Source organism: Hippopotamus amphibius, chromosome 14 (assembly GCF_030028045.1).
Source record: "Hippopotamus amphibius kiboko isolate mHipAmp2 chromosome 14, mHipAmp2.hap2, whole genome shotgun sequence".
NCBI classification, from domain to species: Eukaryota; Metazoa; Chordata; class Mammalia; order Artiodactyla; family Hippopotamidae; genus Hippopotamus; species Hippopotamus amphibius.
The window spans coordinates 78,098,662-78,122,053 of NC_080199.1; the positions used below are offsets into that span (position 1 = coordinate 78,098,662).

Sequence of the window (23,392 nt, forward strand, 5' to 3'; positions counted from 1 at the left end):
TTATTACACTATACGTGCTATATTCAACTTGCTAATATGTCATTTGGAAGTTTTGCATCTATGTTCATGAGTAAGATTGGCCAGTAATTTTCCTTTTTCATACTGTCCCAATCTGGTTTAGATAATTGGATTTGGGAATATTATCAGTCTCATGACATTATTTGGTCATACTGTCTGTTTTTATGTTCTCTGGTAGAATCTGTAGCTTTTAGAGTTGTTTATTGAATATTTGGTACATCTTACCAGTAAAACCATCTAGCCTAATGTTTTCCCTGTGGGGAGATTTTAACTATCAGTGATTGAAACTATTTAATAGGATTGACTTATTTCTTGAATTAGTTTGGTATTTTATATTTTTTCCAAGAATTTGTCCATTTTCAAAATTTGAAAATTCATTGCCTTAAAGTTTTTTTTAGGAAATTCCCTGATGGTCCAGTGGTTAGGACTTGGTGCTTTCACTGCTGGGGCCTGGGTTCAGTCCCTGGTCAGGGAACTAAGGTCCTGCAAGCCATGCAGTGCAGCCCCCCCAAATTTTCTTTTTAATAATATTCTCTTATTTTTTTAATTACTGATGCATCCCGACATTTTTTTTTTTTTTACTTCTTTGCTTTTATCTTGATCAGTCTTGCCACAAGTTGGCCAATTTCATTAGTGTTTTTAAAGAACTCACTTTTCCATTGTATCTTTGCTTTCTATTTCATTAATTCTACTCTTATCTACTCTCAAACTTAATTTCTTTGGGTTATGCCCATTACCTTTTCCCCTAAGTTCTTGAAATGGATACTTAATTTCCAGCCTTTCTTCTTTCTAAATAAAATAATTAGTAAAGGCAATGAACGTCTCATAAATTTACTAATCCCCATTTACGAGGAAAGAACAAGTCAAAGACAGTGTTTTTCATGGGCACTTGTTTTCAACCAGAATTTAATAAGATTCCTTTTGCATTCCTTTTGTTTATTTTTAGAGTTACCCTCTATTTGTGGAACATGGTACTGGATGTCCATTTATATTGTGGATGGAAAGTTTCCTTTTATAATACACTTATTTAAGTAGAGAGCCATTTTAAGAAAAATATGCATTAAGTAAATAATCAAACAGGTGGTACACAATAGGCCAAAGATCCCCAAAGTGGTATGCTGCATCTCACATATGAGAATCTTTATGAAATGACTATAATTTGTCACTATCCTTTGGGAAACTGATATTCCAGGCGACACACTGCCTTCTCTCATCCACGTGCATGGTCACTGGCATATACAGTTGTTCAACTGCAGAGGGTGAGTTCTGAACAATCAGAGAGTAAGACAAGTCCTGGGGAGACGCATGCATACAAATGATCCAGTGTCCAAAAAAGGAAAAATAGTTTTGGAATTCTAAATTGTGGGTTAGATGCTCATAATAGAGGTGATATTAAAATTGGAGATTGGGACGTCCTAGGAGGTACAGTGGTTAAGAATCTGCCTGCCAATGCAGGGGACACGGGTTTGATCCCTGCCCCAGGAAGACCTCACATGCTGAGGAGCAACTAAGCCCGTGCGCCACAACTATTGAGCCTGAGCTCTAGAGCCCGTGTGCCACAACTACTGAAGCCCATGTGCCTAGAGCCTGTGCTCTACAAGAGAAGCCACTGCAGTGAGAAGCCCATGCACCACAATGAAGAGTAGCCCCCACTCTCTGCAACTAGAGAAAGCCTGCGTGCAGCAACAAAGTCCCAACACAGCCAATAAATAAATAAATAAATAAATAAATAAATAAAAATACAATTGGCGATTGGATTATTAGTGAGCGGTCATGAGCTGTTAGGACACGGTGATCCTTGGGAAAAACGACATGAAGATTTTTTTGTTGTTGCAATGACTGTCTCATTGCCCGTCTGGAGGGAGGTGTAATAATTCACTGCAGGGCTCTTCGCTGCTTAGCAAGTTTGTCAGACGTGCCAGGTGATGTGAAGGTAACTAATATCCCAGATGACAGAATACATGTTTTAAAAGGTATCAATAAGCTGGAATTAGAGATGGAAGCTCGTGCACTGGGGTTGGTGAGCATGGAAGGGCAGTGTTCCGCTTAGATCAATACTCCTGCTTCCCGCGAACAGTCCCGGGAGGCAGGACTTCCCACAGCAGTAACCCGTGCAGGCTGCAGGCAAAGCCTTGAAGGTCTGCTCCAGGGATAACCAATTCCAGATTTCCCTCGGAGCCTCAGATTTTACCGAAAACATTCATATGAAGCCTGTGTCTGTTCAAAAATACACTCATATTTTATGGTTATCTTCAAAAGGACATTTTCACTGACAATTTTTTTTTTTGTATTTAAAAGACATATTTGATACTCAGCCATAAAAAGAAACGAAATTGGGTCATTTGTAGAGACGTGGATGGACCTAGAGACTGTCATTCAGAGTGAAGTAAGTCAGAAAGCGAAAAGCAAATATTGTATATTAACGCATATATGTGGAATCTAGAAAAATGGTATAGATGATCTTATTTGCAAAACAGTAATAGAGACACAGACGTAGCGAACAAAGGTATGGACACCAAGGGGGGAACGGAGGGATGAATTGGGAGATTGGGATGGACACATATACATACTTCCGATACTATGTATAAAACAGATAACTAATGAGAACCGACTATATAGCACAGGGAACTCCACTCAGTGCTCTGTGGTGACCTAAATGGGAAGGAAATCCAAAAAAGAGGGGATATGTGTATACGTATAGCTGATTCACTTTGCTGTACAGTAGAAACGAACACAACATTGTCAAGCAACTATACTCCAATAAAATTAATTTAAAAAAAAGACACCTTTGGATTAATTCCTATTCTCACAATTGTTGATGACTTAAAAGTACATATACTCATCTAGAATCATAGAATTTTAGAGGAGCTGATAACTTAGAACACATTCAAATCCTCTCGTTTTACACATAAAGGAATCAATCCTATTCTTCCACCTTATTCTATGTGACCTCTCCAAATCTAAGCATTTCAAATTGAAGAGTCCAATTTTTAAAATCCATTATCATACAAAAGGCTTCCATTCTCTTGCTACTACAATTCCTTAGTTTAATTTTAATTCTTAAATTTTAACTTAAAATCTAGAATTATTCTAGTTCCTGACAGGTGGCAGTCAAAATTTTTGACATATGATTTCCTATAAAAGAATAATAAGATTTTGAATTGGTTTCTTTTCATTAATCTCACTCATGGTGTCTAGGAATATTTTTATTTTTTAAACTTTTTAAAATTTTTTTATTTTTTTAGAGGTTGGTCAAAACTTGTTATTTATTATTGACAATTTAGAAAGTTCAGGCACCTTTGCTGACTCAGTGACCATTTAGGAATATTTTTATGATAGCAAGTCACTAGGGAAGTGTTCGGGGAAGAATTTGCAGTGAGTTTTGAGTGTCTTCCCTGGGTTTTAATGAATCCAAGAATCTATAGTGTTCTAAATATAGCTTAGATTATCATCTCTACATTACTTTTGTCCACCAGGAAACATTGCTGGGTAGCAAGAACAGATTAAGTCAGGAGCTGGTTTTCCAGTGTTCAGTGCCCCACTTCCTGGTGGAGGATGCTGAAACACTGCGACTCTCCTTCCCGCTTTAACACACTTCTCTCTCCCCCAAAGAAGTAAGAGGGAGCCTTGAAAATTGCAGCGAGTTTGTAGGCATGATACTTGGGGAAGTGGGTAGAAAATTCAGTCTCATTCATCCCTTTGTCTTATCATTGTTTCAAAGTTCGTCATTTCTTTTCTCCTAGTTTATTTCTTAAAATGTTAGACTGTTGCAGGCACCAATGGTTCTTGAGCATATTACCAGTAAAATACTCTTCTTATTTAAACACTGATGTTTCATTTTTAGGTATGAGTTATAATGTGTAAAGTCATAGGCTTGGACCTAGGGGTATTGCTCCTGAAAAAAGGCACATTGTGTGAAGCACATATTCCACCTGGAAGAAGGCAGGGAACTAGAGGGATGAGGAGAAATGTGCAGAGTGAGAACACGAAACTAAATTAAGTGGCCGTGTTTTTATTTATAGAGACGCCGTGTGTAGTTACCATGTGTGTCTGGCGGTGGTGAGGGGAGGGCTAAGTTCCATGCTGCTTGGCAGGGCTGTGGTGCAACCAGCAGTTTATAATTAGAAAGTCCCTGGAGCTCGGAACCATGGCTGTCTTCCACCAGGAACTGCACTGTCAGTGCATTTACTCTGAGCCCTTTCCCCTACTCCTTCCTTTACCCTTCCTTAATTTTTCTTGCAGGATCTCAAAAGTGATGCCAAGATGCAGGGGTCACCAGAGCAAGAAGAAAGGTGCTCACCAAGGAGAACTGAACATCTGCTGAGATGAGGGAGAGGAACGCGGAGCCTGAGAACGTCTGCAACATCTTTCCCGCCTCCTTCCAAAAGAAATACGGAAGGTTCTCAGATGAAAATAGCTTATCTTTGCTTTGGGGAGAAGCCAAAAGCCATTAGCTAATCGATACCATTTTACCTTAAGAACGTCTGTGGGTTGTTGGATCAGAGGGCATAACCCAAGGAGGCAGCATTTTGAGACTGGAGAGCCGCACTTTAAGGAAGACAAACACAAAACACCGCGATGCTTTTGGACATCAGATGCTGAACGGATGCTGAGGGGAAGACAGCCTTTCTACTGGCCAGGCAGAGCTGAAGTAGAGTCCACGCTTACAGGAAACACAGAGGGGAGACGTGGAAGGAAGGAAGCTATTTTTATGGTTTTCCCAGGCAGATATTCCAGGACAAGTGATAATGGAGACCAAGGATAACAGGTAAATAAGTTAATATTTTAAATTACAACGCTTTGCACTGAGATTTTAAGGCTTATTGGGTTTTCCCATATGAAACATATGTTGGAAAACACAAAGGAAAGCTCTCTAGAGGTAAAAGTGAATGAACCACAGATACACTGGTTCTAATGGGAATTGTGCAGACAGCACTTTGAGCCATGGTTGACAATCACGCCTCACGTTTTCCCAGGTGGTTCTGGATTTTGTTTCCTGGTATGGCTCTTGCTACAGACAGTTGACTAGGTATATCCTATCACCTCCTTCCTAAAATGTATATATTGGTGCCTTTCACTGGCAGTATGATTATTTGGAAAATATTAAATAACAACTGTGAAGTACTTGGAATTGTACCAAATAAGCTGAGAGAGAGCTCTCTTTCCCCTTATAAACTATGATGACAAAAGATAACATTTGCTCCTTTCCCCAAATATAATTGCTATTTTATAAGAACATATTTTATAAGCTTGAGGATTTATGCAAAAATATAATATCAGTGTATATTCATAATTACCCCTTAAATTTCTCTGCTCTTTTTTTTTTTCCTTAAGCATATAAAAACATACACTTCCATTGATTTTTGATGGCTATATTCAAATAGTGTGTTCAATAATTGAAAATTTAGGGCCAGAGAGACCAGGTAAGGCTTCACATCTTATAACCCAATGACATCAACAAACAAAAAGACTTTTTAAATTTGGCTTTCCAAATTTGAAACATTGACAAAAACCCAACATTTGTTTTTCTCTTTACCTTTTGAAGATTTTTATTCATTAGACAGAGGAAGTAAGTGTAACTTTTTCAATAGAACTTTCCTCTTAACAAATCAGGATTAGTTTTGTGACTGTTTTTCAAAGGTGAGAATCACACAGGTATAGAAACTAGTTAATGGATTTGATTTTTATTGACAAATCAGAGTATGTGATTACTTCTAATATTATAAGAAACCATCTTAGATGAATTTTCTCATTATTTCTGACACTACATTGTTTAAGCTTGAGAGAAGTACCTTCATGTAGCAGCATACGTGTTATATCACAGTATTTCTGTGGATTTTTTCTTTTTTAACTTCTAAATTGCTTCCATATAATGCTTTCCCCTTAGTTTTGAAAGCAAATGTTTTTTCAAATTAAAGGTGAACTCATTTTCATTCAGCTTATCAATTGGCTGTTACCAAACCAAGCTTGAGTCCACTCGCCCGCGCACATTGAAGCCGATCTCCTGACCCTGGTTGAGGTGAAGGAAAGGGCAGTGTTTATTGCAGGCGCCGAGCAAGGAGTCCAGGCAGCTGGTGCTCAAAAGGCCCAAACTCCCCGAAGGCGTTCAGGCGTTCAGGCGAAGGTTTCTAAAGACAGGGTGAGGGAGGGGGGCTGTGGGTGGGGCACGTCATCAGCTCGTGGACATTCTTCCAACTGGTTGTTGGTGGGGTCATCAGGAGTCACCACCATGAACCTTCTGGTTTCCGTGGGCCTGGGGTCTGCGTGCTTGTGGGCAGCATGCAAGGGGGGATGTTAACTTCTTCCACCTGGCGGGGGTTTCCGTATCCGCCAAACAGCTCAAAGGGTGTGGCTCATAACATTATCTGTCAGCCTTGAGGAGGAACTAACCGTCCTTGACTTTAACGGCTAAACTATTATTTTGTCTTGCTTGATGGTTTTTCTTTCTTTCTGTGTTTTTTCACATCTCTAATTAAATTTACTCTTTGGAACTCTGGGAAGGCTTAAGAGGCTACAGTTTTTCTGCAGAGAAGAGGCAGGTGGAGGACTTGGGGGTGGGGAGTGGTCTGTTCTGGGAAGAGCCCGCAGGGTCCTGCTCATCCCAAAAGCTCTGTTCTTAAAGTCATTTATTCAGCGAACACGCGTTGAGCATTTATTTATTTGCCAGTTTTTTAGAACACGTACGGGAATGAAATGAATGTAGATACTGACTTCGGTGAATTTTTCATTCTAACAGGGGAAGACAGGAAGTACACAATAAATGTAATAACTAATTAAATTATATGGTACCTCACACGATGGCGCGAAAGGACTGGTGGGCAGGAAAAGGAGGTGGGAGTCTGATGGGGTTTTGTAGGAATGTGTGTCACAGTTTTAAACAGGATGGTCAGGACAGACCTCTTGAAGGTGAAATTTGAGCAAACTCTTGAAGAAGGTAAGTGAATTAGTCATAAGCTATTTAGGGGAAGAATGTTTCAAACAGGGGGACACGTGCAGATCCCCTAGGTGGGCACTGCCTGGCATGTTGCAAGAATAGGGCAGAGGCTGGTGCGCTGGCGGGAATGCACTGAGGGCCAGGGAGTCGACGTCGTGGCTGAAGAGGCAGCCGTGAAGGAGCCGGGGACCCACTGCAGGGAGAGACACGATCTGACTTACTCTGAGAAAGGATCCCTTGAGCTGCCACGTGGAGGGCAGGGGTTGAGGTGAGGAAACCTGTTATGGTTTCTGTTGCCACAGCCTAGTGAGAGGTGACGGCGGTTCTTTCCAGGAGGGTTGCGTGTAGGCGGCCCTGACCCCACGGCTCTCTGCTGTTTCACGTGTCAGCCTCTCCAGCCAGCCTGAGAGAACGTCCGGACCACCTGGCACTGTCGGAACGTCCAGTGCATTTACGATGAATGTCAACAACCTGATGAGGACGGGTGTCGTGTTGTCTTTCCAACAACGATCGGCTCCCTAATCCTCCAATACCACCCGAGTGTCCAGCAGCTCAAGCTGATTCCAACACTAACCACCCAGAGTTAGCACAGACCCCACGGGTACAGGCTCATCCTGCGAGACCGCCCCCACTGCAGGTGCCCGCGGGAACGGGATCCCCAGGCTACCCAACTACACATTCAGGGATTCCCAGAACCCCTGCCCTCAGCTTCAATAATTCACCAGATTGACTCAGAACCCAGAAAGCTCTTTACTTACAATTACAGTTTATTATAAAGAATACAACTCAGGAACAGCTCATGGAAGAGATGCCTAGGTTAAGATTTGGGGGCAGCGGGTGTGCAGAACTCCCAGGCCCTCTCCAGGTGCAGCCCCGCCCCCCCCCCGCAAGCACCTCCATGTGCTCACCAGCCTGGCGGTGGTTTTGCCGTTCCCAGGAAGCACCATCTTGTTGGTGTGATTGATTAAATCATTGGCCATTGGAGGTTGAACTTAGTCTCTAGTCCTTCTCCCCTCCCTGGAGGTCAGAACAGGTCAGAACGTTCCTACCCTCTAATCACGTGGTTGGTTCCTTTGGTGACCAACTCTCTGCGCCCCCGTCTGAGCCTATCTGGGGGCCCTGCCACGAATTACCGCATCAGCATACAAAAGACACTCAGCACGCAGGAAATCCCTAGAGTTGTAGGAGCTTTGTGCCAGGACCCAGAGGTGAAGACCAAATATTTATTTTCTATTATCGCATAAGAGGAGTAACACAGATGCAGATGAGAGAGCAGAGTCAGGTCTTCAGGAGAGCAGGCAGGTAAGCAGAGTCCAAGTGTACGAGCACTAAGCGCAGACGGGGAAGAGCAGGTGCGCACAGAACCAGCCAGCCCTGCCTTCTGATGGAGCCATGGATCTGGCGGCAGTAACCCAGGAACAGAGCCAGGGAGGTAGGGTCCCGGAGAAAGAACAGGTGGATTAGCAAGTATTCCGCACCTCCTAGGTTTCGGTCATTCATGAGTATAAATAAGGTCAATTAGTATTTACACTCATGTCTCCATGGCTCCAAATCTTCACCTGTTGAGAAGACCTCCACCCCCATGGCTCTTCTTGTCGGCTTGAATTCTCCGCCAGCTATTTCTGGGTGTCCTCAGGGTGGTGACATCTCCTACGGGCTCAGGAACAAATGTGCTCATGTTCTTTCCACTTGAGCCTCTCGGTCAAGGGCACTTGTCATGACCCCTGCAGCTGATGCCCCTGTAAGACTTTATCCCAATAGACCCCTTGGGACCAAAGTGACTGCAAGCTGTGGATGGGAGGTCGGGAAGCGCGGCGGCTCCTCCCCAAGCCCGGGCTGATTCTGTTGCTTAGGAGAGAGGCAGTGCTGCCTCGGCTTATTCCCAGCCAGTATCTCAAGACACTAGTCCTTCACCTCTGTCCTCACAGGCTCCACACCAGTCCCTCGTGTGGGACCAGGGAGGGGAGGATGGGTCCCGTCCTGTCCCTTCTACATCGTCTCTCTCCTTTCTTCCTTAGCTACCTACCTCTGCATCCAAACAAAACAAAACCAACCCAACAAGCACCCTCCAGCTCCTTTAAAGGAAAACAAATTGTGTCATGGAAAGAGGATACACTTTTGAGCCAGACATACTTGGTTTGAATCCCATTTACTAGTCATGCAGCCTTGAATAAGTCACCTCTTTTCATAACATGGGAAAATAATGCCTATAATAATGTTAGACCAGAGACAGGGAATGCAAGACACTTGTATGGTATCTGATGTGGAAAAGGTCACCATTGCTCTCATCCCCCCATCCTCTGGAAACCAGCACAAAGCCCTGCCGTCCTTTGATGGCCCACCCACAGCCCAGAGCATCTGTCATCATGCAGGTGCCCCAGGAACGGTGCTGTCACCACCATCCCAGCCTAATGAGCAGTTGCAAACCCGTCTTTCTGGTCCTTCTTGGTTCGTGGAGGGGGATTTCCGGGGACCCAGAGCAGGGTGGAGGGTGGACCCGCGTGGCAAAGGGAGAGTGCTGGCGTATGTGGAGGGGTTCTTGGGCTTTCACCCTCTTTACCTGGAATTGACAGACGTCCTATGCCTGGCCTTGGTACCCCTTTACCTTGTGATAAAAATTTTATCATGAGAAATTTCAGGCATCTGCAGACGTGAACATCATATACCCAAAGGGCAGATTCGGTGATGAAAGAAATGCTGCCACATTTGTTCACGTCCCTCTTTCTCTTTGCGTCAGCGTGTTAAAGCAAACCTGGACGTCCTCTTTTTCTCTGGTCCTCGCGGCAGGGCCCCGGGTGTACAGCTGTGTCAGGGGGCACTTCGCAAACTGCAGGGTGGTCCCCTGAGGAGCCCCAAGGGCTGCTCCGCTCCCGGCAGGCTCTTCTCGGGAAGGAGGGACGCGTGTGCGGAGCCCGGGGACGTTCAGTGCCGTCACCAGAAGGCACAGATGGGAGAAGAGGAACCGTCGCAGCCACGGGGATCCGCGCGTTGTCTAACACTCAGGGCTGTCGGCATCACCGCCGTTTAGGTGCTGCTTAGGAAGGTCCCCTTCACTGAAAAATCAACGGATAGCTTTTTCTTCAGAAAAATAGAAAGTTAATTTATTACCCAGCATGAAACAGGATTTTAAATTATCTCATGTACTGAATCTCCTGGGAAGGAGGGGCTGGGGGAAGGAATCTCACATAGAAAAGATAACATAAAGTCAAATTGACTCAAGATTATTTTTTTAAATTAAGCAGTAGGCAAAATGATTTATATGTGAAACTAGTATAAATGGTTCTCATTTCTGGTCTGTTATGATTGAAAGCAGTAGCCATAGAAAAACAGTGTAGAAACAAAACGCGAATTCTTTTCAGAGCCAAACGGCATCTGAAACCTCCAGCACCTCCTAGACCGAGGAAATAGGTTCTGTAGGAAAAGCCATCAAAGAATGAATAGAAAAAAGATCCCTCGAACAATCATAGAAAATATAAAAAACAGGCAAGCTGTATAGAAGGGACTGCATATTGATTGTGACATCTGGCACATGAAGGCACAAACAATTAGACATTTTGACGTAAAATTAAATTGCTCCCTGCTCCCTGCTGCCCACAAAAGAGAAAAAAACAAAAGAAAGGAAGTGACCTTTCTCGTGTTGCAAGAAAGTGGTGGCTGGGACTTCCTAGGTGGCGCAGTGGTAAAGAATCCGCCTGCCCATGCAGGGGACACGGGTTCGAGCCCTGTCCTGGGAAGATTCCACATGCCATGGAGCAACTAAGCCTGTGCGCCACAACTATTGAGCCTGTGCTCTAGAGCCCATGAGCCACAACGACTGAGCCCATGTGCCGCAACTATTGAAGCCCATGCACCTAGAGCCCGTGCTCCACAACAAGAGAAACCACTACAATGAGGAGCCTGCGCACCACAATGAAGAGTAGCCCCCGCTCGCAGCAACTAGAGAAAGCCTGTGTGCATCAATGAAGACCCAACGCAGCCAATAAATAAATTAACTAAAAAAAAAAAAAAAAAAAAAAAAGAAAGTGGTGGCTGAATGCAGAGTCCCAAATGAGCAGATTTCAGACACTATTTAATTTGTTCCTTTCACCTGCGTGAAGGACGGAGGCAAACATGTTCTTCAAAGACAATGATGTACTACAGACCCGTCACACACGTTTACCATACTTTTATTTTTAACTAGGAAAGGCTTAGCGTAAAGCTTCATTTGAGCCCCAGAAGGAGAGGACAAGAAGCTTTGCAAGTAGAACACATGCCTTGCAGATGTTGTATTAAATACGGGGGCAACTGATGGCTACTCTGCCCCCTGCGCAGTCACTGAGAAAGGCAAGCACAGGGAGGATGATCTTTACGTCCGCACTTTACCAACAGTACCTTGTTGTCATATTCTTTGGATCCATAGGTCATGCTACAATAAGAGATGATTAGAAACCCTTGGTACCGATTCTGGAACAGGAAATTGTGACTATGCATTTTTAGAGTCAATACCATGAATGTTACCCGGTTTACTCACAGTTATTTAGTGAAGGCTGTTCATAGGGTTAGGCTAGGTTTAGCCCATTCTCTCAATTCATAGCGTGGATTCTGCCTGGAGTGAGTGGTCTTAACCTTCTGTGTCCACTCAGGTGACCGGTTAAACCATGCCTAGTTGCTGGTGCTTTTTTTTTTCACTTTAACATCTTTAAAACAGAATGTCCAGAGAAATGTGCAAAAAAGCACAACGATATGAGCATGGTTCTGGGAGCATGCTCAGGAAGGAGTGGCGGGGGCAGGGTGGGAAAGTGAGTCTGTCTATGAAGGCTTTGGACTTGAACTTGAAGCACTGAGTGTTGTTATGCTGGGGAGAGGCTCAGTCATACTTCACTACAGATCAACCCGGTGGCAGCAGGAAGGATTAATTGGAGGGGAGAGGATTGGGGCAGCGAGAAGAGCTGGGACCCGGACCTGTGGTCTGAGTAAGAGAGGGTACGGACCCGAACCAACAGGAACAGATGGAGAGGATGGGTTCAAAAGGTGTTTGTCAGGACTGAGCATTTCGACACGGTGGCTAATTGGATGTAAGGAGCGGGTTTGCTGAGAATGACCAGCATTTCCTCCTTGGAATATTTGTTTTGTATCTATTATATCTTTAGAGTATTTAAGCTAAGAGGGAAAATAATTAGAAAACAGGCAAGTGACTAAAGGCTTACAAGGCAAACACACATATAACTTCCCTTGCTGATGACATTAAATATGTGTTTTCTGAACTGCATTCAAGTGCCCTTAGTAGTTTTCCATTGATAAATTTTTAATGTAAACTACTTAGTCATTATATTTATAAAGATTATGGAAATAGTGAACAATCATATGGTTTGTTTAGCTTTAGATTTGGGTGAATTCTGAAAAAAAACACTGTATATTTGAATATTAGTCTATGCTTTCTCTATTTAAAAATTTTGTCCTTGGTGGTTCAGAAATATTCATTTTTAGAAGCAGTCAGTAAATAGACATCTTCTTTTTCCTTTTTATAACTATCTAATGTATCCAATAAAATCCTATCAAGAGAAAATTTGAAATGGTCTGGGAAATGAGCAAAAAGGTGAGATTTTAACAGATGAGGCGTCTGTTCAATTGCAGTAATCATGTAAAAGTCAGTCATTTTGGTGTTTTATGGATTCATTCCCAATTTTCCTTAAAAAACTCCCTGAACTAATTCTAACGAGCGTTTCCTGTCCCCTTGAGCAGGGGTCGCCTCCCAACTACTGTCATTGTTCTCCAGGTAGCAAGTGCATGGAGCCCCTATATGTGAGGACGGCTGTAGCATGCTCCCCTCTTAATATAAAGCAAAGGAAAACATAGGACGGCATTTTTCACAACTTCACACACCTGTAATTTTGTGGACATGCTTTCTAGGGTTCATATTTTCAAGTCACTGTGGCGTTGGCTCTGCACGGAGATACAACAGTGATCAACTTGGAAGTGATAGTCCATTGACATTATCACTCCAAGTCCAAATATCTAGAAATGAGATAAATAAGAACATTTTTTTAAAAAGTGTTTAATGAATGTAAGCAAAGAAATGTTAAAAATAAAACATGACAAAATAAAAAAGATTCCCACTTTATTTTTCATAAATAAACTCATTTCTCAAATACTTCTGACCAAAGGATGTTAGTTTAATCACACTTTGGTCTAGGGATTCTATCTGAGACACCGCTTAACAACTAAATACAGGGGAGTGTATTTTTCAACAAGCAACTCAATTTTGGCTATAACGAACTGGGCAGAAGGAGTGAACTGTAAAATCTCCCCCTTTTTGCTGCACGTCTATATCTCTATTCTGATGCTTACATATTTATCACATTTATTTATTTATTTATCTTCAATTTAATTTTCATTGGAGTCTAGCTGATTTACAATGTTGTGTTAGTTTCAGGTGTACAGCAACGTGAATCAGTCATGCATATACATATATCCACTTTTTTTTTAGATTCTGTTCCCATATAGGCCATTACAGGTATTGAGTAGAGGTCCCTGTGCTGTACAGTAGGTCCTTATTAGTTATCTATTTATACATAGCAGTGTGTATACGTCCGTCCCAATCTCCAAAATTATCCGCCCCCTTTACCCCTAGTAACCATAGTTTTGTTTTCTATATCTGTGACTCTTTCTGTTTTGTAAATAGGTTCATTTGTACTTTTTTTTTAGATTCCACATATATGTGATATTATATGAGATGTGTCTTTCTCTGACTTACCATGTTCATTCAAAAGTGTTTCCCAGCATGTGTGTGAGGGCTTTTGTGCTGCCTGCATCCGGCCAGACTATAAAATCGCAACATGCTTAAAAATACAAGATGGCGATTCGCTCTCAGAGAGATTCCGGGTCACTGTGAGCCCCAAGGCACGCTGACTGTTTGAGATTTTTAGAATCCCACATGAAGTGTTTCCCCTTTACTTCAGTTCTGGGGAGCAGCACAGAATGAGGAAATTGAATGGAGACGCGGGCTCTAGTCTTGACACTTGGCATCTGCAAGGAAACCTCAGACCAATTACTTACCCTCTCTGGGTGCTGCATCCGCAGTTTATAATTGTGGGCGATGATGTTTCCTTTGCCGATTTACCTGGGAATTAAAGATGATAGTGGACGTGAAAGATTCAGCCTGTGCTTGGTGATAGATGAGTGTCAATGAGTCCTGTTCTAACTGGTGGCATATTTTTCCTTATAGCGCACCCCGAATCTGTCCCCGAAGCCACAGGAATGTTTACACTTGGAAACCTTTCTCCTATTTGAATAGTGTCACATGCACCCTGGAGTCATGTTTTCCCAGGTTCGACAGCGGCACCAGTAACAAGCCCACACGGGGGTATGGACAGGGTGTGGGTTTGCACGGAGTGCGGTCAGATCTCGGCCCTGCGTGTGGTCTGCGGAAGTGACAGCCTTTCTGAATCTCTCTCTTTTTTTTAAATCTGTAAAATAGGAATAAAAATACGTCCTAAGATTGTAGTGAAGATTACATTAGAAGTGTCTGGTGCCTAGTAAGTGTCCCATGAACGGCAGGTATTATTATTACGTGTGGTTTTGAATCTCTCCATCCCAATGACTGCTTTAAGTGAACAACTGTCTTTGTGATACGACTTCAGAGGCAGTTGGGCGACTCACCTTCCCAAACTCTGAACCTAGTGCCCAGAGAATAGAAATTAAAATACCAATACCCCTGAGAGAGAGGAATAGGCTGCATTGCTTCCTGTGGGGAGAAGCAAGGGGTGATCAGAGAAGACAGTGCCGTGGCATCGACAGCAGTGCGTCTTGTTGAGAGTTACCCCGTGTGCGTGGTCTTCTCCAAAGAAGGACTAAAGAGATGGAAAGGAAAATAAATTCTATTTCTAAACACACACAGACCCAGGGAAATGCATCAGAAGGGAATCCCAGGGCCACTGTGGAGTGGGACTCCTCATGAGCAGGAGGGATGTGCCTGGCAGGGAAGCAGACCCACGATGGCGGGAAGGATGGAGCTGACGGGAGCTGACCCTGCGTACGCCTGGGGGTGAAGACCATGAGGAAGGAAGAAAAGGAGGGACCAGATCTCGGTCCAGACGTAGGATCAACTGGGAGGGCAGTCCCTTTCCTGATGGGCTTGAGGTTGCGATGCTTGTCCAGGAAAGCCTTTAGTGGAAGACCACACCGTGGCCTTCAGCAGCTTTACTTTAGTACTTTCCCTTTCCTGTTGAAATGATGTTTGTGTATCATTCCAGTCTTCGAGCTCCTTACAGGCAGTGGGGTTTTTATGAACACCATTATGAATCTTGGATTTCTGAGCACTGGGCAGAATGCCTGCACACAGGATGGGCACAGGTAACATGTACTGAGCTCAGCAGAGCTGGGGAAGCAGTAGATAAAAGGGCAGGGCGCATCAGGAGAGGAGGTGAAGTTCGGATCGGAGGCTGAAGAGCTCCCAAGACACCACTGGCCTGCTTCTTGGTTTTTCCGGCATTGAGCTTGACTGTTGAGGTGCCAGAGCCACAGAGGAGGGTGAGGGGAGGACGAGGGTGAGAAGAAGAGTGTGGAGGCCGCCCTCTCGTGACGCCTGCCTGGGTGCCGTTCCCATGAGCTGACGCGCCCCCGAACGGAGGTGGGAACTGTGCTCCTTTATCAGGAGGTCAGCACCCAGTGCATCGTGGTTGCCACGCATTTTATTGTATGACTAAATGCCACCCTCCCAGGTCAGCAACAGGCCGTTTCACCTCACTGCAACCCTGAGGAAGGGTCGTACAGGTGAGGAGGTGAGCTCAGAGCGGTGACATCCCTCCCATGAGAATGTGTGAGAGCTGGGCAGGTGGGGGGGGGGTCTGACCACCAGTTCACCTCCACCTGCAGACAGGTGGAAAGCGAAGAAAAGCAACTTGTGTGCATAGAGGACAAAACAGAAGGAAAATTACTAACTTCCTAAAAGAAAAGTACAACATCAGTTAAAAAGGGAGATGTGTATTAGAGTGTGTCACGGTACTCGCTGCTCATACCATTTCCTTTTTTTATGTTCAATTTAATCAATTTTATGATGGAGTGTTTTACAGGTGTATACTGTAAGTTTCCTACCATTGTGTCTAGGGCCGAGACTCCGTTAAAGCACTCTAATTACTAGCATGCAGTACGTTTATTTTAATGTACGTACTGCTATAGTTAGCTCACTGTCTCCGTATTTTCTATAAAGTGTCCCACGAGAGGATGTTTAATCAAGGTCATCAGAAGCGGAATTCAGAAACCACATGTGGTTTTACTATTCCCTGAAATGGCTAATACAGCTCAAGATGTGTCACCTTTACAATATCCGAGAGCCTGAGTCACTTTTTTCCTTTCTAATGCAAAGTTCCTTCGGACTACCCCACTGCTACATGTAAGCATGACTACACTCAAGGCCCTTCCTGGATAGTTTCGCTTTGCCACAGCTATATTTGAATAAGCTAGGATTTCTGGCAACCAAACAACTACCTCTCATTCACATTAACAATAGATTCAAAAGCATCATGTAAAGTCTGTACAATCCTATTTTCTCAAAACTTTTACAGCACTTCAGGGAATTCATAATGCCCTCTTTGGAAGGGGGAAAGGCAGGAATGTTCATTCAGAAACATGACATCATTTCCCAAAGCATGTTTAATGGAACTAAAAATAAAAGTTAGGCCACTGTGTCTACATTGGCACGAAGAGAAGGGAAGTTCTGTGACTTGTCTGGCTTATTGTATCGCGTGTGGCTTGTCGGATAAGCTCTGCCTTTCTGGTTGAAGACCAGACCCTCCGTGTAAAGGATGACTCTGCGTGAGGCCTTGATGGTGGAGTCTGGGGTCCACGAGCTGAGGGAGGAGACACCGATGGGGTGAGTCAGCTGGGAGGTGGACACGAGGCTCGCAGCTAGGGCACCCTGTGAGGCATCACGCTTCCTGGAGAAGGATACTTGGGGCGAATCTGAAGGAGGAGTGGACATCGGGGAAGGAAGGAGGGTACAAGCAAAGGCCACGTGACAGAGCTGGGGAGCTAATTTGATGAGGCTGGAGCAGAGCCTGGGAGGGCGGGTGGCAGGCGGGGAGAGTAAATCCAGGGGGCGGGTTGTGAGAGAGAAGTGTGAAAAGTAGAACCTGAATGTTCTTCTAAGAAGTATTTCATCTTGTTCATGTATGTATTTGAGGACAAAGATGTCAGTTCCGACCATTCTGGAAAAAGACCCAGAGCACCTTAGGAGGACAGTTAAACAGACAAACCAGTGGCCTCACCAGGAGAGCCGAGGTAGCCACGCTCACAAATGTTTGAGCCCAGAGCGATTCCACACACGGTGGCCCAGGGATGCTTTTGCCTTCACACCAACTACAGTGTTATTATTTTCAGATATAATTCACGTACCATAAAATTCACCTTTTAAAGGATCTGACTCAGTGTTTTTAGGATATTCACCGGCACTGCCAGACGCCCTGGGAAAGCATGGAGAGAGTGAGCAGAAACCAACAAGCCTGACTCAGGACAAGGACTCCCCATGCTCCTTCAAGGCCAGGCGATCTGATGGAAAGCTGCAACGGGGGAGGGTTATCAAACACGGAAGCTCAGTAACACGGCGGGTAAGGAGGAGGAGGGGTGAGTTCAATCCCCTCCAGACGTGCAGGGCTCGAGGCCACTCAGCCAAGTAGGAACAGCCCACCCTCCTTCCTTTCCTGTCTCCAGGCTTTGGCTTGCGTGGGGTCAATCGCAGCTGACCGTTTGGGGAACAGGGAGAGGCCTGAAGGCTCTGACCACCCGCCTTAGTGTGGGGTGGTGATGGCTTCAGCGCGGAGGAAACTGGCCTTTGAATGGGGATTGAAGGTCGAACTTTTATGTAATGATTTTAGCTGAACTTATTCCAATTATAGAATTGAAATCACGCTTTATAACTTAAAGTGACCTCAGGACTGCTGTTACAGTAGAGTGAGCAGAAAAATCACAGGGATCTGCCCAAATTCCCATCCCAAGGCAAAGAAAGATTACTGGCACAAAATATTACACACACACCCCCATCCTTCAAAAAATGTGCCTTGATGTGTTACTGCTCAGGCTTTTAAAGTCTTATCAGTTGTGCTCTTTGCTAATACTTCTGCAGATAATTTAAGCCTAACTTTGCCATGCAGATTAGAGCACTGCTGTAGGCTGACCCATGATCACTCAAACCCCCACTCTCTGGCTGGAAGCTCAAACAGCTAAGTAAACCTGCAGACACTCCCTATCTGCATCTGAGGGTTCCACCAACCACGAGTCAAAAATATTAGAAAAAAAATTCCAGAAAGTTCCAGAAAGCAAAACTTGAATTTGCCGTAGGCTGGCAACTATTTACAGAGCATCTATGTTGCGGTAGGCATGACACATCATCTGTAGATGATTTAAAGTACACAGATGTGTGCGGGTTATATGCAGATATTATGCCCTTCTATACAAGGGACTTGAGCATCCAAGGATTTTGGAAGCCACGGGGGTCCTGGAACCAGCTCCCCCTCTTCCTGCCTCCACCGAGGGACAACCGTGCTCACTTTCCTTGCCGTCCTTGCAGCGAAGGGGGGGCATGTTACGGTAAAGTTCTGGCTGCTGAGAGAGAAATAGAAGTCTGCTGGGAAAATTCTTCTTTTCCCGTAAAACAGATGGGGTGGGTGTCCTCCCTTTTCCTCCTTCCTACACCGAATATGGACATATTGGAGCTGTATTTGCCGTTTTATGGGGAGAGAAGGTCCTCATGTCACTGAGGTGCTGGTCCTGACACCACAGAAGAACAGCCTTCCTCTGCACGTGTGAGAGAAACAAACCCTTATCAGTGTAGCTATTGCTAGTCAGGTAATCAGTTACTTGAGGCCCGAAGCATTTTGAACAGAAGGAAAAACCAAAATAAAACCTTGTTGACTGATGTTAGGAGTGGAATTAATACCCATTTATATGCAGTTGTTCATTTAACTCTAAACATCTGAGTAGCATTTATTGAATAATTCTGTGTGCCAGGCCCTTAAGATACAAAGAGAAACGCACTGCAGTGAACAGAAATGAAATATGATTAATAAAAATGTGATCAGTGCTATAGTACCAGTGTGAATGTGCGATGTACAGGTTATAGAGAAGGCAGGAGCCTGGGAGAGGTGAGGAAAGCTTTGGGACGTGGTGATTCTAGGAGGACGTCTTAGGGACTTCTCAGATGGCGGGGGAGGGCAGAAGATGCAGGCAGGTGGGACAATGCAGGCGGAGCCTGTGGGGAGAGCCAGGCGGTGTGAAGTGACTGCACTTTGTAAATATCGTGGTTTAACACGGAACAGTCCTGGGGCTTTGGAGTTGCGTGACCTGGGCTCAAGTTCTGGCTCTCCCATTTATAGCCATAGATCTATAAGTAAGATGTTTAGTTTCACTTTCCTCACCTGAAATTGAGGTTTTACGTACTTCATAGGGTGGTTGGGAAGATCAAGTGAGCTGAATCACAGGAGGCTTTTAGTGTGTGCCTGGCATGTGGTGAGTATTCCACGAATGTTACATACTAGCATCAGCTGGTCCTGGACACAGACTGCATTATGGTGGGCGGGGTGGCCTCAGGAGACTCTGAGAAGGTTGGCTGGGGCTAAACTGAGATGAGCCTTGCACGCCACGCTGAATAACTTGGCCGTTGATCCTACAAATTCTTGTAGGTTTTGGAGCAAAGAACTAAGTCAACACTGGCCCCCTCTGCTGTCAAATCCTATGGGCACTTCAGCCACTGGCACTGCTGATTCCCTTTTTAAAGCTTTTTATGGATACCATTTTTTTTTCTTGGTTTTGTTTCTATTTTAAATCTCATCTCCTTAAGCTGTCCTCAGTCTGCTGCCTGAGGAATCTTGCAGGATGTAGCTATGGTCTCCTAACCTGAGTAAAATCTGAAAGGGGCTCCCCATCCCTTTCCGGTCACTCCGTACGTGGCGTAGAGACTTCATGACCACGTGGGCATACTTCCTGTGCTCCAGCACGAATCTCGCCCTCTGACGCTTTTGTAGGGGACCATCAGAAGCTCCTCAGCTTTGCTGCTATCTTTGACTCCGTGGCTTGCAGGTGTGGTCTCCTCGCCCTTAGAGAGCTTTCTCCTCTGTCGGTTTGGCTTACGGTTTTACTCACTCTCTAGGGCATCACTGAATGACCCGCCTGCAATGTCCTCCTCTTCTTATTTCCAAGCTAAACAGCCTTGTGCTGAGTCATGAAATAGAGGAATGATGATCCCTACACTTTTGTCTTTGTGTAACTGGTGAGCATTCTCCAGAAGGGACTAATTAATTGTTTCCCTCTGATCAAAGACATGCTATCAGGCACATTCCATTCTGTAAAATCACAAAGCATTGTTTCAGGGGAAGTTAAGCTCAGCCTGGAGCTATGCTTCCCAACGGCACTGTGAGGCTGTGAATGGACTAGAATAAAAATTTAAGAATTTTTACCCTGGATTGGACTTGCGTTTTGATGATGACCCTGGGTGGGATTTTCAGTGACTAAAATGTGTCCACGTTCGGGACTGGAAGATTTTCCTCACCTAAGAGTGATGGGGAGGCTGGGCCCACGCCATGCCGGATATGTCATCCAGGGAAAGAAAGAAAGCACCAGGGCAAGTTAAACCAGAGGTCATGGCGGGGAAGAACATTGTTCTCTGGGTCCTGCTGAGTCCAGCTTGTGCGATAGAACATCTTCATTTGCCTGTCTCTATAACTGAACCTGGCTCAGAGGGTGGTCCCATGACCCCCTCTATCTTACTGACGTGGACTCTTTCTAAAAGAAAGGACGAAAGCTTTGGCTTCTTGCTGTTCTGCATTTGATAATAGGTTCCTACAGAACGAATTAAGGCTCAGCCTAACATTTCCTGGAATACATTTTTGCAAATTTCCTTCTTATCATACATAACAGTGACTTTCGTGAACAGATATTCAACAGATACGAAGTTTGTGCACTTTTGAAAAATTAAGATACCCATACTTATTAAAAATTAAAATACCATAGTTATTCCTTGGGTTAAGCAGCCTAAGCTATCTCTTCTCAATGGAAAGGTAGACAGTTAACGGAAACGAGGTTTACACAGTGATAAAAACACTGAAAAATACGATGTGTTCATGGTATAATTTCCATCATGTTAAAAACCATTAAATTTATGGCAATGTATAGAATTGTTGTTTGTATTAAGGTTGGCGTTAGAATTATGAATAATGTCTGAGTTTCTACTCTTCTGTATTTTCCGGATGTTTATTCATTCCTCCTTTTCTCCCTCTCTCCCCTCTTTGCTTCCTTCCTAGCTTCCTTCCTTCCCTCCCTCACTCCTTCCTTCCTTTCTTTGTGTATATTCACTGAGCACCTATTCTGTGTGTTGGGACCTCCTCCAGGCCCTGGGCAGCCATCACTCACAGGAGACACTAATTCCAGATCTGAGTGTGTGTCGGGTTGGGCCTGGGTCGGAGGAACAGCTAGAGTTGTGGGAATTAGGCCGTGACAGCAGGTGCGCGCGGAAGAGGAGGGGCGCCTGACCCTCACCAGCTCTCCGCCTCCCCCACCCCCACCCGCGCCTTGTCAGTTCTCTCTGGATACGTTCCTCTTCCTGTGTTTCACCCAGGCGTCTGTTCACTGTCACTCCCCGGGAAGGAGTTCTCTGGCCACCGTAGTGTCTTTCCTGTCCCCTCCTGCGCTGCCCCCACGCCCTCCCCTCACTTACACAGACCTGGCTGACCTCCGGGGGTGAATTTGGGTCATCCGTCCGCTGGTTTCGTCCTGGTTTAGTCCTGTCTTCCTTCCTCAGAATGTAAGCATGAGACAGGGACCGTTCTGTTCTTGGCTGGGTCCCTGTCCTTCAGAAATGTGCCCATCTAGAACGCAGGAATGCTTCCCTAATCTCTATCCTCAGCTTTGACATCCCGCCTGAGTTCCAGAGGTGCACCCCCCCGCTGATCAGCCCTTTAAAGGGTACCTCGAGTAGACGTCGAACTCCAGATGTTCAAAGCTTCTTGTAAATGTGCTTCACCTCTGGTGAAATCCTCTCCCTCCAGGTCACGTCTCCGTCTCTGGAATCTTCACTCCGCACCTCTGTTTCTTTGCCACCACATCCTGTGTGCCTGGCCCCCTAGGAGGGAGATTAAGGAAACCTGGGGGTTATCAAAGGCTTGAGGTGTGAAGGATTTGTGCTGACACGTTGGCAGAGGGGTGAGAGCTCCCATTCTGCCCGCTTGCTGATATTCTAACGCACGTGCTTGGCTGGCTGTGTCCCTTAGGGTTTTCCGGCCTGATCTCTACAGTGACTGTGCGTGATCTCCCGTGACGGACGGAACGTGCTTCCTCCCCGTGCAGGGAGAGACACGCTTGCCTCACAGCAGCTTCACTTTTCAACACGGTTGGAGGGAAGGGCTGGAGCAGCTGTAAGGGTGTTTCGTGTCTTTATTGCTGACAACGAGCCTGAGTAAGATTTTCTGTGGAGGAGGGGGTATCGTCGAAGAAGAGTGTTTACCACCGTCTTTGGGGTCAACACCCAACTTCATCCTGGCAAGGGCGTTTAAAGAGGAGGCGCGGAGCTCACCTGCCCGGGACCGGCTTCGCGCCGCCTTAGCGCCCGCTGCCCCTGCCCTGCGCGGCGCGCCCCCCGCACCTGCGCGAGCCCTGCGGCCGGGCCGCAGCCCAGGCGACGCCGCGGACGGCAGTCACGCAGGACACGCCGCGCGCCTTCTCACCCCCCGCCTTCCGGCCGGCAGTCCTTCCTCCAGCAGCGAACCGAGGCACCCATCGGGCCTCCTCGGGCGCCACGCGAAACCGCGGCGGCCCCTCTGTGTCCGCCCCGTCCCCCGGGGTCCTCAGAGGCCACCGTCCGCCTCACCTGCTTCCGGAGGCTCGGCTCCCCGCGGCTGAAGGGGACGCGGGCCCGGGAAGGGTCTGGTTCTGCACATGCTGGCCCCGCGGCCCTCGGCCAGGGACCCGCCGCGTGGTGCGCAGCCCCGCGTCCCCGGCGGGAGGTGGTCCCTGCGGCCGAGGCCTCAGGAGCGGGGCGGGGCCTGGGGGCGGGGCCTGGTGGGAGGGGCGGGGGCAGCGGCATCTGGAGGAAAGGGACCGGCGGGCTGGGGCCTGACGGAGGGCGCGGCTGTGGACGGGGCGGGGCCTGGTGGGAGGGGCGGGCGCAGCGGCATCTCGAGGAAAGGGACCGGCGGGCCGGGGCCTGACGGGAGGGCGGGGCCTGACGGGTGGGGCGGGGCCTGGCGGGCCCTTCTGCTCCTCAAGGAAAGCTGAGGGAGACGCGGGGCTGGACGCGAGGAGCGCCGGCTTCGGGGCGGCCCAGGAGGGGCGGGGCCTGCGGGCGGGGCCTGACGCCCAGGCCCGGCGTCCCCTCAGCGGGCTGGCCGAGGGGGGGGGGGGCGCGTGCCCGCGGGCGGCGCCTCCGGGGCCTTGTGGCGGGGAGCGCGCCGCCTCCGCCGGCCCCTCCCCGCGGCG

At 46.3% G+C, this 23,392-nt stretch overlaps 1 protein-coding gene and 1 long non-coding RNA gene across 5 annotated transcripts in view; one reads left to right on the top strand and one right to left on the bottom strand.

Annotated features, from left to right (window-relative positions):
* Positions 1 to 7,687: 7,687 nt before the first annotated feature.
* Positions 7,688 to 22,951, bottom strand: LOC130835531 (uncharacterized). Of its 4 annotated transcripts, none has more exons than XR_009048977.1 (6): positions 22,785 to 22,951; positions 21,888 to 22,040; positions 13,988 to 14,051; positions 12,815 to 12,946; positions 11,463 to 11,628; positions 7,688 to 10,005 (listed from the first exon to the last, which is right to left on the bottom strand). It is a non-coding gene; the product is annotated as an uncharacterized LOC130835531 (long non-coding RNA). The 4 variants fall into 4 exon arrangements; XR_009048978.1 differs by having other exon boundaries at positions 7,688 to 10,030; XR_009048979.1 differs by lacking the exon at positions 7,688 to 10,005 and adding an exon at positions 10,020 to 11,357.
* Positions 22,323 to 23,392, top strand: part of SACS (sacsin molecular chaperone) — a 41,124-nt gene continuing 40,054 nt past the window's right edge. Inside the window, exon 1 of the mRNA XM_057707134.1 lies at positions 22,323 to 22,373. The gene's annotated coding sequence lies outside the window, so the exon portion shown is untranslated. The remainder of the gene's footprint in view (positions 22,374 to 23,392) is intronic.